Genomic DNA, 13333 nt, shown 5'->3' with positions numbered 1-13333 from the left:
AAGCATTTATCCAATTCTCCTTATTCATTTAGCCATTTTCCCATTCATTTGACAAAATTATCTAGTGTGCTTGGATATCATATACAAAATTCAGAAACAAAAATATTTTGCTTCACAAAAAGATGATATTTTAGCTTTTAAAAATCGTTTTGAAATTTCGTACAAACTGATTTTTTGTTTTTTAATTTTTAAAATTCGAACAACTACGATGTGAATATGTATCCAACCGGACTATTAGGTTGTATGCTTTTTTTTCATAACTTGCTTCTCCAAGTTTTAAATTATGTAAATATATTTTTTTTAATTATGTAAATATCATACTTACCTTTTTTTTTATCTTGGTCTGTATACATCTAATGGATCAAATTATAGGGAGATTTTCATATTAGTGGGATTGTTTTAGATAAAAACGGTTGTTGTTGTTGTCCTCTTTGTGGTGCATAAAAGAATTATTCAGATTTCAGATTTAATTTTACCGCCAAATAAGGTCTTACCTAACGGATTGATACCAAATACACGTGTAGACATGTAATTTTCTTAACATGCTTCAGAAATCATCCTAATTTCAAGTAATTAATTATCCTAATTTATCCAAAACTTATCTTATACTAACGGATAATTAAGCTCAGATTATCACGATTTTCCTCTGTACATTATACATTTATTAGCATTATAAATGCAAGATCCACATTACTGCTTTCTCAATAAATTTGGAAGCAAAAAAACCTTTCTGTCCTCTATCCAAAGTTTAAGCAGCCATGACTAATCTTGTTCACAAGGTGAACTTCTCAAACCCAAGAAGTTTTTCAACAACTGTTAAATCAGATCTTAAAGAAACATTCTTTCCCGATGATCCATTTAGACAATTCAAGAACGAACCTTCAACGTTTCATAAGGCGACAAAAACAATACAATACTTCTTACCCGTGTTCGAATGGTTACCGAAATATAATTTCAAATTGTTTCGGTATGATATACTAGCAGGAATCACCATTGCTTGTCTTGCTGTTCCTAAAGGAATCAGTTATGCTAAGCTTGCTAATCTACCTCCAATTCTTGGCCTCTGTACGTACAACTTCTCTGCAATCTGCATTGCTTTATTTTCATAATAATATTATTAGTAAGTTATTTACATGCATGCTTATCCATTATGCACACTGTTATTTGCCCCCATTGAAGGATATTTAATTAATTGTTCTCATTCTAAATAAATGATGAAGATGAAGATTTTTAATTCAGAAAAATATATGAGCATTTGATTCCTTAATTAGTTCAACTTTGTTGGCGACCAAATAGATAAGGATACAGAGATCTTAGAAGAGGTCTTTTTCCATGAGCTTACACTTTATGCCAAAGTCACTGGAGTTTGACTTTGTCAGATTGTGAAAGAATCCGGTGGAGCTGCAATGGTTCTAACAAAACTCTTTTTTTCTCGTGCAGATTCAAGTTTTATCCCGCCATTAATCTATGCCATATTTGGAAGTTCAAAAGATATTGCTGTAGGAACAATAGCATCAGCATCAGTATTACTTGCTTCAATTATAGACCAAGCAGTTTCAGCCAAAGATAATCCAACTTTATATGTTCATTTGGTTTTCACTGCTACATTCTTCACTGGAGTTTTCCAATTCGCATTGGGATTTTTTAGGTAAGTTTTACTGAGATATCTAGACTTGGCCAATTGAAAACTTGCAATGCTGCCTCCATTGTAACTATTAACTAAAGGCAATATGACACATGATTAATCTCTGCAGATTAGGAATACTGGTGGATTTCTTATCGCATTCAACAATCATTGGATTTATGAGTGGAGCAGCAACCATTATTTGTCTTCAACAACTGAAGGGAATGTTTGGGCTTGTTCATTTTACTAGTAAAACTGATATTATCTCTGTGTTGAGCTCAGTTTTTAGCCAAACACATCATGTAAGTTATTCATTTCCATGTTGGAATGAATTCAAGCCTAAGGATGATAATATCTTCTACTGATTGTTCCATATTCCTTTCATTTCGGCAGTGGAGATGGCAAAGTGCTCTGGCTGGAGTTTGTTTCCTTGTTTTCCTCCTCGCTACAAAGGAAGTGGTAATCATCATATGCCTCTGTGTTAAGATTATCCTAGGTTTTGGGTCGAATTTTGTTTTCTGATAGCTTTTTTCTTCAAATAAGAAAGAAACTGAGAAAAATATTGATTTGTGGTGTGTGCAGAAAAAGAAGAAGCCAAGTTTATACTGGGTATCAGCTTTAGCGCCCATGCTGACTGTGGTTATTGGATGCTTGGTTGCATATTTTGGTCATGCAGATAAGCATGGAATTCAAATTGTAATCTACTTCCTAGCCCTTTTTTTTTCTGTTAAAAAATTCCCAATTTCCTGTTAAGTTAAGCTAAATTAAGTGTCGCATTATATGTTGCAGGTGGGTCCTTTGAAAAAAGGTATAAACCCTTCTTCAATTCAGTTCTTGAACTTCGATCCTGAATATCTACCCTACACCATAAAAGCCGGTATCATGACAGGATTTCTTGCTTTAGCCGTAAGTTCTATGCACGTCAATTCCATACTCTCCAGAATTTTGTGGATAGCATTTTTCATAACTGTCTATACATGCATATACAGGAAGGTATTGCAATAGCGAGAAGTTTCGCCATGATGAAAAATAATCAAATAGATGGGAATAAAGAGATGGTAGCATTTGGCATGATGAACCTTGTCGGCTCATTTACCTCCTGCTACTTGACCACCGGTATGCTTAGTGAAGTTCACGTTGTGCTGAATGTTGCAAACAACAATAGAAATTTGGTTCATATGGTACTGATTGTTTCTTTGTTTTTCAGGGCCATTTTCGAAGACTGGTGTGAATTATAGTGCAGGATGTAAGACAGCAATGTCCAACGCTGTGATGGCAGTTTGCATGATGTTAACGTTATTATTTATCGCTCCTGCCTTCAGTTACACTCCTCTTGTCACCCTTTCTGCAATCATCATGGCTGCTATGCTTGGACTAATCGAATATGAAGAGGCATATCACATTTACAAAGTTGATAAATATGATATCCGTAAACTTGGGAGTAATTTTTCTCAGTATGGATGTCGGCCTCATGATATCCGTAATTTTCTCTTTGGAAAACTTCAAAACTTACGTAAGAAATGCAATATATAAGGATGTCTTTTATCTAACTGAATTTTTTCTTCTTTTTTACTTGTTTGCTTTTGCAGATAGGATTATCCATCATCAGAGCACTTATATGCGTTGTTAGGCCTCCGATATCTAATCTTGGAAAATGTCAAACTCAGAAATGTACCGCGACATTGAACAATATCCTTCTGCAGAAAAGGTTCCCGGTGTACTAATTCTACAGCTGGGATCCCCCATTTACTTTGCTAATTGTACCTACGTTCGAGAAAGGTAAGCGTTGATGTAAATAACATAGTTGCTTACCTCACATATATGTAGACCACAAATTCTAAATAGCTTTATCTCCAAATTTCTACTAGGATTTCGAGGTGGATGGACCATGAACAGAGCATACGTGACTCCAACTCTGCTGACATCGAGAATATCATTTTAGATATGGGAGGTAAATAAATTTAAATTTTTGACCACAAGCGTTTAATCTAGTCTGGTCAGTGAATTTGGGCTGTTTACTCTTGCATTTGGTCCGCCGCTGAATGATAATATTTTTATTTGTAGGAGTTACTACTATTGATATTACTGGCATCGGAATGCTGACTGAAGTTCTGAAAAGTATAGAAAGAAAAGGAATTAACGTGGTATTAGCAAATCCTAAGATAGAAGTGATGGAGAAGCTAATGTTATCGAATCTTATTGAGACGATAGGCAAGGATTCCATATTCTTGTCGATCAGTGATGCAGTTGAAGCATGTCGTTTCAATCTTAGAAGTTTTAAGAAACAAGTTGATGGAAGTGATACGACGAATACAATAAATAAAGTAGAGAATAGCACTAATGACATTGTATATGAGCGATGATGATTATAGATAAGGATTTTCTTCTTCCTTGTTTGTAATGTCCGGCTAAATAAGCCGGCATGAAAAGCTTAAAGCTGTATGTAATTATTTCATTGCAAGTGCTCATATGATATGGTCGTCGATTCATCTTCTTCTCGAACTAAAGTGGCGGAGTCCTTTGTCTTCTCAGGTGGACCATGTCAAGCCAAACAAATTGGTACAGAATAATGGTTCTGTAAGAAACATTCTAATAATAGTGAGGTATTACTGCTGACTCATCTGATTCTGACTCAGATGTCACAGGTGTAGTAAATTGGATACAACCTGACTCAAAAACTTCCAAATCAGACAGGCGGTGCGAGTCAGACATCAGGAAAAAACGAACAGTCTAGTATCTGACTCGGTTATACGGCAGACTCACTAGCTAAGTATTCTACTAATCTCCATCAAGATAAAATACTCCTTCTTGGATCAATATTAGAATACGGGCATCCAACTCAAAACCAATTCGCAATAAGTGGAGAGGTCCATAGGATTATAAACCGCACGATCTTAGATTGCCCAAATAATGTGGGACTAATAATCTCAGTAATAGAAATGTGTAACTTTTATCTGATCAAAATCTAATATAATTATTCCTTGGTTCCCAATCCAAATCTTTATACTTGAAATCTTAAAGTTTCGGATTTCTTCGTGGTTGAACGAAGTTATCCCTACATTTTAAGTTTTCCAATTATTTCAAAATTCCTAGCCTTTGGCAATTTCAGTTATTTTTCTTTGTCATTTTCATTAATGGCTACTCATACAAATCCTAAACAAATTTAGTCAGGTTCAGAGATGGATATTATTAATCAATTTGCAAACCTTCTCAACCAAGACAACCCAGCAAAGACAATCCGTATAGATTCTCAGTTTCCAAATATGTCTAATGATTACCAAAATTGTCTAGTGCTCATGATAGTTTCTCCAAGGACTTTTCAAATTTCTGGAGTCAGAGAACTATTACATTAAAAAACCTTTAAGAGATTCAATATCATTCCCTAATTCTGCCACTCAGGAAATCACGACAGAAATCCGTTACGAACGTCTGCCAAGGTTTTGTCTATTCTGTGGAATTATTGGTCACTTAATGAAGAATTGTCTTAAAGTCCGACAATACAGAGACATGATTCATAGCCAATTTCCCACGGAGTTACATCAAAAAGTCACTGATCTAATCACTCCGAAATACAAACGTACAATCAATGCGAATGTAAAAGGTTACATCTCTGATATGGAGGACTTTGAGGAATCCAACAATATAGAAGAAGATAATTCCAACTCCATGGATCCAAGAAATTCAACCTGCACGGAGTTTACGGGGACAATGATGAGTCACCAATCCACATCAGATCCCCATGGTGTAGAAACGACCACGTCATCAACAAATTCGTACAATCTGCAGTCAGTTAACTTGCAGAGTCAGTTATCTCTGGATAAGTTTAACATGTGAAAAACTAATTCTACGGTTTTTCAACCACAAGAGTTTGGGTTTACTCAGCCCATTAAATTCTCGAAAAGTAGTTCTCCAGCAACTACCAAACGTGGTGGAGTACATTGTTCTATACAGTGTTTAACTCCGTCTCTGCAACAACTAAATTCTGTGTTCATGAAAGGAAAGTCAATAGCTTTTGATTCTCAAGATTCTGCTACTCAACTTCAATTCAACAGAGTTCAATCTCTTCAGGTTTCTGAATCATTTCAATTTGTCACGAAACGACAAAGGGCATCTCTAGAAGAAGTCACAGACAAAGCTATTAATGAGAATCTTCATCAACTTCTATCCAGGGCAAACAGTAAACCACAGGATAATAACTGTGGACGGATTCTATGGAATCCTAGAAGATCAACCAAGACTTCCAGGAGGGGGTGAATGGAAATCGTTGGCTAGAGGCTCTAGCTCTGCCATTGTTCAGGAACCAACTACCTCCAAATATTCAAGAGGCTCTAAACGAATGTTGGATGGATTATGTTCCGATATTGGAGATGCACAATCAGAGATGGCTTCAAGAGTCGAGGAGGATTCTGATGACCAACGGGAGGTGGCGGCTAGCCCTAAGAGGCCGCACGGCCCATGTTAGTGTTTTCTTGGAATTTTGGGGGGGTTAGGGAATGACCCAAAAATTCAAACACTAAAATCTTTCCTAAGGAGTTCAAAACCTAATATAGTTTTCTTGTCTGAAACAAAACTATCAGAATCATCCTCAATGTCTGTTGTTCGTAGACTAGGCTATACAAATCATTGTACAGTCCTTGTTGTTGGCCGTAGTGGTGGTTTACTACTCTTATGGCAACATGATATTTCAGCAGAAGTAATTTCCTTCTCAAAAAATCTAATCCACCTTTAAATTCAATCATCAGGTTCTTACCCTCAATGGAATCTCTTTTGCGTTTATGGTCCACCAAATAGAAGAGATAGAGCTGAATTCTGGCAGAGCTTGTCAATATATGCTCATCTTGTTCAAGGTCCCAAATGTTTTATTGGGGACTTTAATGCTTTATCTTCCTTAAGAGAAAAACATGGGGGAGATCAATCCTTGAACGACACCATCTCTCAATTTAACGGATTCATCAACTCCAACCACCTTATGGATTTAGGGTACTCAGGACCGGCATATACTTGGAGTAATGGAAGACAGTTTCAAGGTTTGATTAGGCATAGATTAGATAGAGTGGTGGCCACTCCGGATTGGTGTTTAATATTCCAGAAGGCGGGAGTTCTCCATTTGCTTAGGATCTCAAGCGATCATGCACCGATTCTTCTCAACACCTGCAGGAATGTCCAACGGAAGCCACCTTCTTATAGATTTGAGGCCTATTGGTGCTCGCACCCAGACTTTCTAAAGGTTGTTTTAGAATCCTGGAATATTAATCTTTCTGAAGATTTGCTTCATAATCTGGGTGCTTTAGGATCTTTTTTAAAGAGTTGGAGCAGAAATAAAATAGGTTGCATCAACAATAAAATCAACAACTTGAAGAAAACCTTACTTCAACTCCAGAGTTTGGTCCCAACTCCAGCTACTATTCAAAAGGAGAAACGGATTGCAGATCAACTAAATGAATACATCCTTATGAATGCTACTTATTGGGAGCAGCGTATGAAGCAAACATGGTTAAAATCGGGAGAAAAAAATACAAAACAGTTCCATCTGTCAGTGCAGCAGCGAAGAAAAAAGAACAACATAACTCAGCTAAAAAACTCATCTAATGCCTGGTTAACAAATCCAGATGAAGTTGCTGATGAACTAGTTTCTTTCTTCAAACAATTATTTCAGGAGGATGTTTACTTAAGAGCTCCATCAGATATCAGTGATCCCGAGTTTAATGTGAATGCATTGGAAAACACTTCCATATCGGAGATTCCTTCTAATGAGGTCATCTGGAATGTTGTAAAGAATATGAATTCGTTTGGATCTCCTGGACCAGACGGATTTCCGGTGGTGTTCTATAAAAAGTGTTGGACAATTGTAGGAGCAGATACATCTCGGTATATTCAACAAATATTTGCGTCTGCCATCATTCCAAGTAGGCTAAATCAAACCCATATCAGTCTTGTACCAAAGACTAAAAATCCATCTACAGCAGTAGATTACCGACCAATCTCTTTGTGTAATGTGTTGTATAAGTTTGTAGCCAAAATTTTGGCTAATAGAATCAGTCCATTTCTGGGTTTATTCATATCTTGGTCACATAATGCTTTTGTGAAAAATAGGCAGATTACAGATAACGTGGTGATTGCTAAAGATATTTTCCATTCTATGAATAAATCTAAATCTAAACAAGGTTTTTTTTGCTCTTAAATTGGATATGTCCAAGGCATATGATAGGGCCTCTTGGTCTTTTCTAAGTTTTATGCTACACAAAATGGGTATTTATGATCATTCTCATAACTTGATAATGCACTGTGTAATTACTCCAACTTTTTCGATTCTTCTAAATGGTGCTCCATATGAGAATTTTTGTAGTGGAAGGGGATTACGCCAAGGTTGTCCTCTTTCACGGTCTTTGTTCATCATATGTTCTCAAGGGTTATCACTGTTGATGAAAAAGTTTGAGGATGAAAGTCTTTTCAGTGGTTATCGGGTTAATTGTCATGCTCCTATTATTAGTCATTTAATGTTCGCCGATGATTTGTTCCTTTTCGGGAAGAATTCAGAGGTAAATGTACAACATTTGAAAGTAATTCTGGACACTTATTCATCCTTCTCAGGACAGGTGATAAATTTTATAAAGTCTTCAATTCACTTCAATAAAGACTGCACTTCTACTCATAGAGGAGAACCATCCAGATGTTAGGAGTTAAAGAAATGCACAAAGAAGAAAAGTACTTGGGGACATATCCTTTAAAATCAGATAGAAGCATTGATACTTTCGAGCCATTAAATTCCAAGTTTGATTCAAAACTTGCTGGATGGAGAGGATTCTTTGTTAACCAAGTAGGTAGAAATTTACTATAAAAAAGTGTTCTTTCCACAATTCCAGTATATTCTATGAGTACCTGCATTCTCCCTAAAGGCGTGATGAACCAAATGACTAAAACTCAGAGAGCTTTCTGGTGGGGTCATGAAGTGAGGACAAAGAAACAACATTTTCTCCGATGGGAGAAAGCGATGAAAGCCAAAGAAGATGGAGGTTTAGGTATTAGAAACATGGAATTGGTTAATCTCTCTCTTGTCGCTAAACTGGTCTGGAGATTCCTGACGAATCAGCAAGCAATATGGGTTCAGTTGTATAATGTAAAATATCTGCAGAATGAGTCTTTTGGGACTATCAGATAAAGAAGGGTGATTCTAATACTTGGAAAGATATAATACACGTCCTAAATATTTTCCTGAATAACTGTTGTTGGTTCATTGGGTCAGGAAATACGATTCGGGTTTGGAAGGATCCTTGGATTCCAAATCTGCCAGGTTTCAGACCTCATAGACTGAATAATTCGTCAGTTGAAGTAACGTGGGTCTCAGAACTTTTCGCTCAGGGGCAGAAATCGTGGAATATGGAGTTATTATTGAAGTTGTTTCTGCAAGACCAAGCTGAAATTATGTATCAAATATATATTCCGCAAGAAGAGGAGATTCAAGACAAGTTAATTTGGTTGAAAACTCCTTCTGAGCAATTCACTACAAAGTCTTGTTACAAACTTCTCTCAGATCAATATCCAACAACTTCGTCAATGAGGGAATTTTCTTGGAAGATGTTTTGGAGGCAGATTAAAGTTCTTCTAAAGATTCAGAATTTTATCTGGAAAGTTCTTCACGGTGGTATATCAGTCTTTGGAAATCTAAGAAAATATAATACCCATGTTCAAAATATATGTCCTTTATGCGGTGCAGCTGAGGAGTCAATTCTTCATCTTCTTTTCAATTGTCGGTTTGTTGTGGAAGTGTTTCATTCTAGTCCGATATTGATTGAAATACAGGGAGACACATTGATGGATATTATCAACTATTGGTTGGATTATCCAGATCAAGGAATCATGTTGAACTTAGGTTCTTATTTACTTTGGAATATTTGGAAGATAAGAAACGACTTGGTCTTTAACAATACTCAGTCTGAAGTTGTTTCTTGTATTCACAAAGCCCTGGACGATTTTAAGCATTTTGATCTTCATCATGCTCTGAATTTCTGCTCGTAGGTACCAGTAAATCAAAATGATATGGCAGTTTGGGAACTTCCACCTCCAAAGTTTGTGAAGGTTAATGTAGTTGCAGCATACAATAATGGAAAAGGTGACGTGGTAGCTGTTGCGGTGGATTCGTCTGGTAATCGTCTGGGGTCTGGTGCAATATGCTTTGATACTTTTCTGCAGCTGTGGCAGAAGCGAAGGCGTATGGCTTTGGGATGCAACTGGCTAAAAGACTTCTACTACCTCGAGTTATTGTGGAAAGAGATGCATCTGATATTCCGAAAGCTGTGACAGGAAATACGAACGAGATCCCTTGGAGTATTCGCTCAAAGATTCTATCGATTCGTGATCGCATCAAGGAGTTTAGTGAAGTTAAATTTGTAGCTATTCCTAGAGATGCCAACTCTATTGCGCATGACTTAGTTCAATACCCAATCTGTAACTTTTTTAACAGATGGTGGTATCATAATGATCCACCAAATTGTATTATGCAACTGTTTGAGAGTGAAAACGGTTTCTGCTGATTTCGGTAATTTCGGGCGTGTGGGTGAGAAACGAGTCTAAATCCTAAACAATGTACTGCAAGGGAGTACTTTATATTCGAGAGATCAATCTGTACAAATCCGGCCTAAACCAAGAAATGGTCGTTCCAGACTTGCTTCGGTCACAAAGAGAAGGAGAAGGGTTGGTTTTGGGGAGGGAAGCGAAGAGAGTGTTGAGACCAAAATAGTTGATTCTGGAAGAGTAGTTGTTTTGTGACTTGTATCAGAAAGTGGGAAGCTAACAGATGGGAAAGCTAGCAAAATTTTTCTGAGTGTTGTATGCTCCTGACCTGAACTTGTTGTTCAGTGGAAATAGGTAATGCCTATTTTTACAAGTCGAAGTGAAACGTACTCTGGTCTCATTAAGAAATGAAAAACGGGTGAGTAAATGGGAGGAGATGGTAACCGGTAACGCTTGGAATTGATGTTCCATAAAATAAAGCGTTTCACCATTACTCCCTGTATTTACTAACCGCCTCATCCTTATGACACTTTCTTATAACGAGCGTAGTGTACGTCGCACGTTGTAAACCGCCAAACCAATACCCAATGAGCATCCCCCAGTTTGTGACATGTGTTGATGTCTCGAGTGTTTTCGCTGAAAACATGTAGCACGTTGTTGTTGTCTGGCAAGTTGAGATTGGGAGACTTTCCGGCTCGGTGGTGACCTTCAACGATCGAGATTTTGCATCTTAAGAGGAAGGTATCCGTTGATTATTGCAAACTTTCGTTTGGTAGCCAATGACATGAAAGTATGATCAGTATGGCTTTAATATGGCCCAGTTTAGGCGCGTCCAAAAGTTAGGGTTTTGGCTTTGTTTAGGCGCGACCAAACTAGGGCCAAAGGTTTCCATGTGTTAGCTGGTAACCTTGGACGGCTAAGATTTGCATCTTAGATGAAAAAGTGGTCGTTGATTGTTGCAGGACTTCGTTTTGGTAGCCGCATAGGGAAGGTCGGCATGGTATGGCGCGGCAAGGTGGTTGGCATGCCATGCCTTGGCGTGACCAAAACTAGGGTTTTGGGCCAAAGGTTACCATGCATTGTTTGGCGACCTTGGACGGCTAGGATTTGCATCCAAGATGGAAGGGTGTTCGTTGATCATCGCACGCCTTCGTTTTGGTAGCCGCATGGGGAAGGCCGGCATGGTATGGCGCGACAAGGTGGTTGGCATGCCATTGCCACATGTGGCATGGCATGCCTTGGCGCGGTTTGGCGTGGCCAAAACTAGGTTTTTGGGACAAAGGTTACCATGTGTTGTTTGGCAACCTTGGACGGCTAGGATTTGCATCTTAGATGAAAAAGCGGTCGTTGATTGTTGCAGGCCTTCGTTTTGGTACCCGCATAGGGAAGGCCAGCATGGTATGGCGCGACAAGGTGGTTGGCATGTCATGCCTTGGCGCGGTTTGGCGTGGACAAAACTAGGATTTTGGGCCAAAGGTTACCAAGCGTTGTTTGGCGACCTTGGACGGCTAGGATTTGCATTTTGGATGGAAGGGTGGTCGTTGATCGTCGCACGCCTTCGTTTTGTTAGCCGCATGGGGAAGGTCGGCATGGTATGTCGCGGCAAGGTGGTTGGCATGCCATTGGCACATGTGGCATGGCATGCCTTGGCGTGGCCAAAACTAGGATTTTGGGCCAAAGGTTACCATGCGTTGTTTGGCGACCTTTGACGGCTAGGATTTGCATCCAGGATGGAAGGGTGGTCGTTGATCGTCGCACGCCTTCGTTTTGGTAGCCGCATGGGGAAGGCCGGCATGGTATGGCGCAGCAAGGTGGTTGGCATGCCATTGGCACATGTGGCGCTTGGCGCGGTTTGGCGTGGCCAAAACTAGTATTTTGGGTCAAAGGTTACCATGCGTTGTTTGGGCACCTTGGACGGCTAGGATTTGCATCTAGGATGGAAGGGTGGTCGTTGATCGTCGCACGCCTTCGTTTTGGTAGCGGCATAGGGAAGGCCGGCATGGTGGGGCCAAGGCCGATGGCGCGGATGGCTTGGCATAGTGGGGCCAAGGGTTTGGTACGGACGGCTTGGCATGGTGGGGCCAAGGCAAGGTGTGGTTGGCTTGGCATGGTGGGGCCAAGGGTTTGGCATGCCATTGGCGCATGGTGCGGCTAGCATGGTTGGGGCCAAGGCAAGGCGCGGTTGGCTTGGCATGGTGGGGCTAAGGGTTTGTCATGCCATTGGCGCATGGTGCGGCTAGCATGGTTGGGGACAAGGCAAGGTGTGGTTGGCTTGACATGGTGGGGCCAAGGGTTTGGAATGCCATTGGTGCATGGTGCGCCTAGCATGGTTGGCGTGCCTTGGCGCGATAGATGTGGCTGGCATGATTTTCCATTGGCATAGTGGTGCGGCCGACATGGTTGGCATGCCTTGGCGCGGAGATGTGGCTGGCATAGTTTGCCATTGGCACAGTGGTGCGGCTGGCATGATTGGCATGCCTTGGCGCAGAGATGCGGCTGGCATGGTTGGCATGCCTTCGCGCAGAGATGTGGCTGGCATGGTTTGCCATTGGGACAGTGGTGCGGCTGGCATGGTTGTCATGACTTGGCGCGGAGATGTGGCTGGCATGGTTTGCCATTGGCACAGTGGTGCGGATGGCATGGTTGGCATGCCTTGGCGCGGAGATGTGGCTGGCATGGTTTGCCATTAGCACAGTGGTGCGGCTGGCATGGTTGGCATGCCTTGGCGCGGGAGCATGAGAATTAGGGTTTGGCATAGATGATGTCGGTCAATGTTAAGGGTTCTGCCGTGGAACATGACACATAAAAAAAAAAGGTACCCTGATAATTCTTACGTAGGCATGCTGATCGATTCAATAAATATGATAATGGTCATAGTGATGTCATGTCAGTTGTACGGTTTTACGATTTTAATCCTAAACTAAAAATCACCATCAACAGCAACGTCTTACTTTCAGTGAGATTAATATAATTTTTAATCTGTTTACTTCAAAAAAAAAATTAATCTTCCGTATTAAAAAAAATAAGTATCTAATCGGGTGCGAGTCAAGTGAGTCACACACGAATCAGATGTCTTAGGCCGGAGTAAACAGAAAACAAACACCCTATGAGATTCGTACCTTGTCTTGTTAAATATCAAGATTTGTTATTTAATATAAATACTAAATAGACATGTAGTATTTGGAATTTAAAACTCTA

At 39.6% G+C, this 13333-nt stretch overlaps 1 pseudogene; it reads left to right on the top strand.

Moving 5' to 3' along the window:
- Window positions 1-758: 758 nt before the first annotated feature.
- Window positions 759-3987, top strand: LOC113306289 (annotated as a pseudogene).
- The last annotated feature ends 9346 nt before the right edge of the window (window positions 3988-13333 follow it).

This window comes from Papaver somniferum, chromosome 8, assembly GCF_003573695.1.
Source record: "Papaver somniferum cultivar HN1 chromosome 8, ASM357369v1, whole genome shotgun sequence".
NCBI lineage: Eukaryota > Viridiplantae > Streptophyta > Magnoliopsida > Ranunculales > Papaveraceae > Papaver > Papaver somniferum.
The sequence above is the reverse complement of the archived record's forward strand: the minus strand, read 5'-3'. Positions and strand labels throughout refer to the sequence as shown.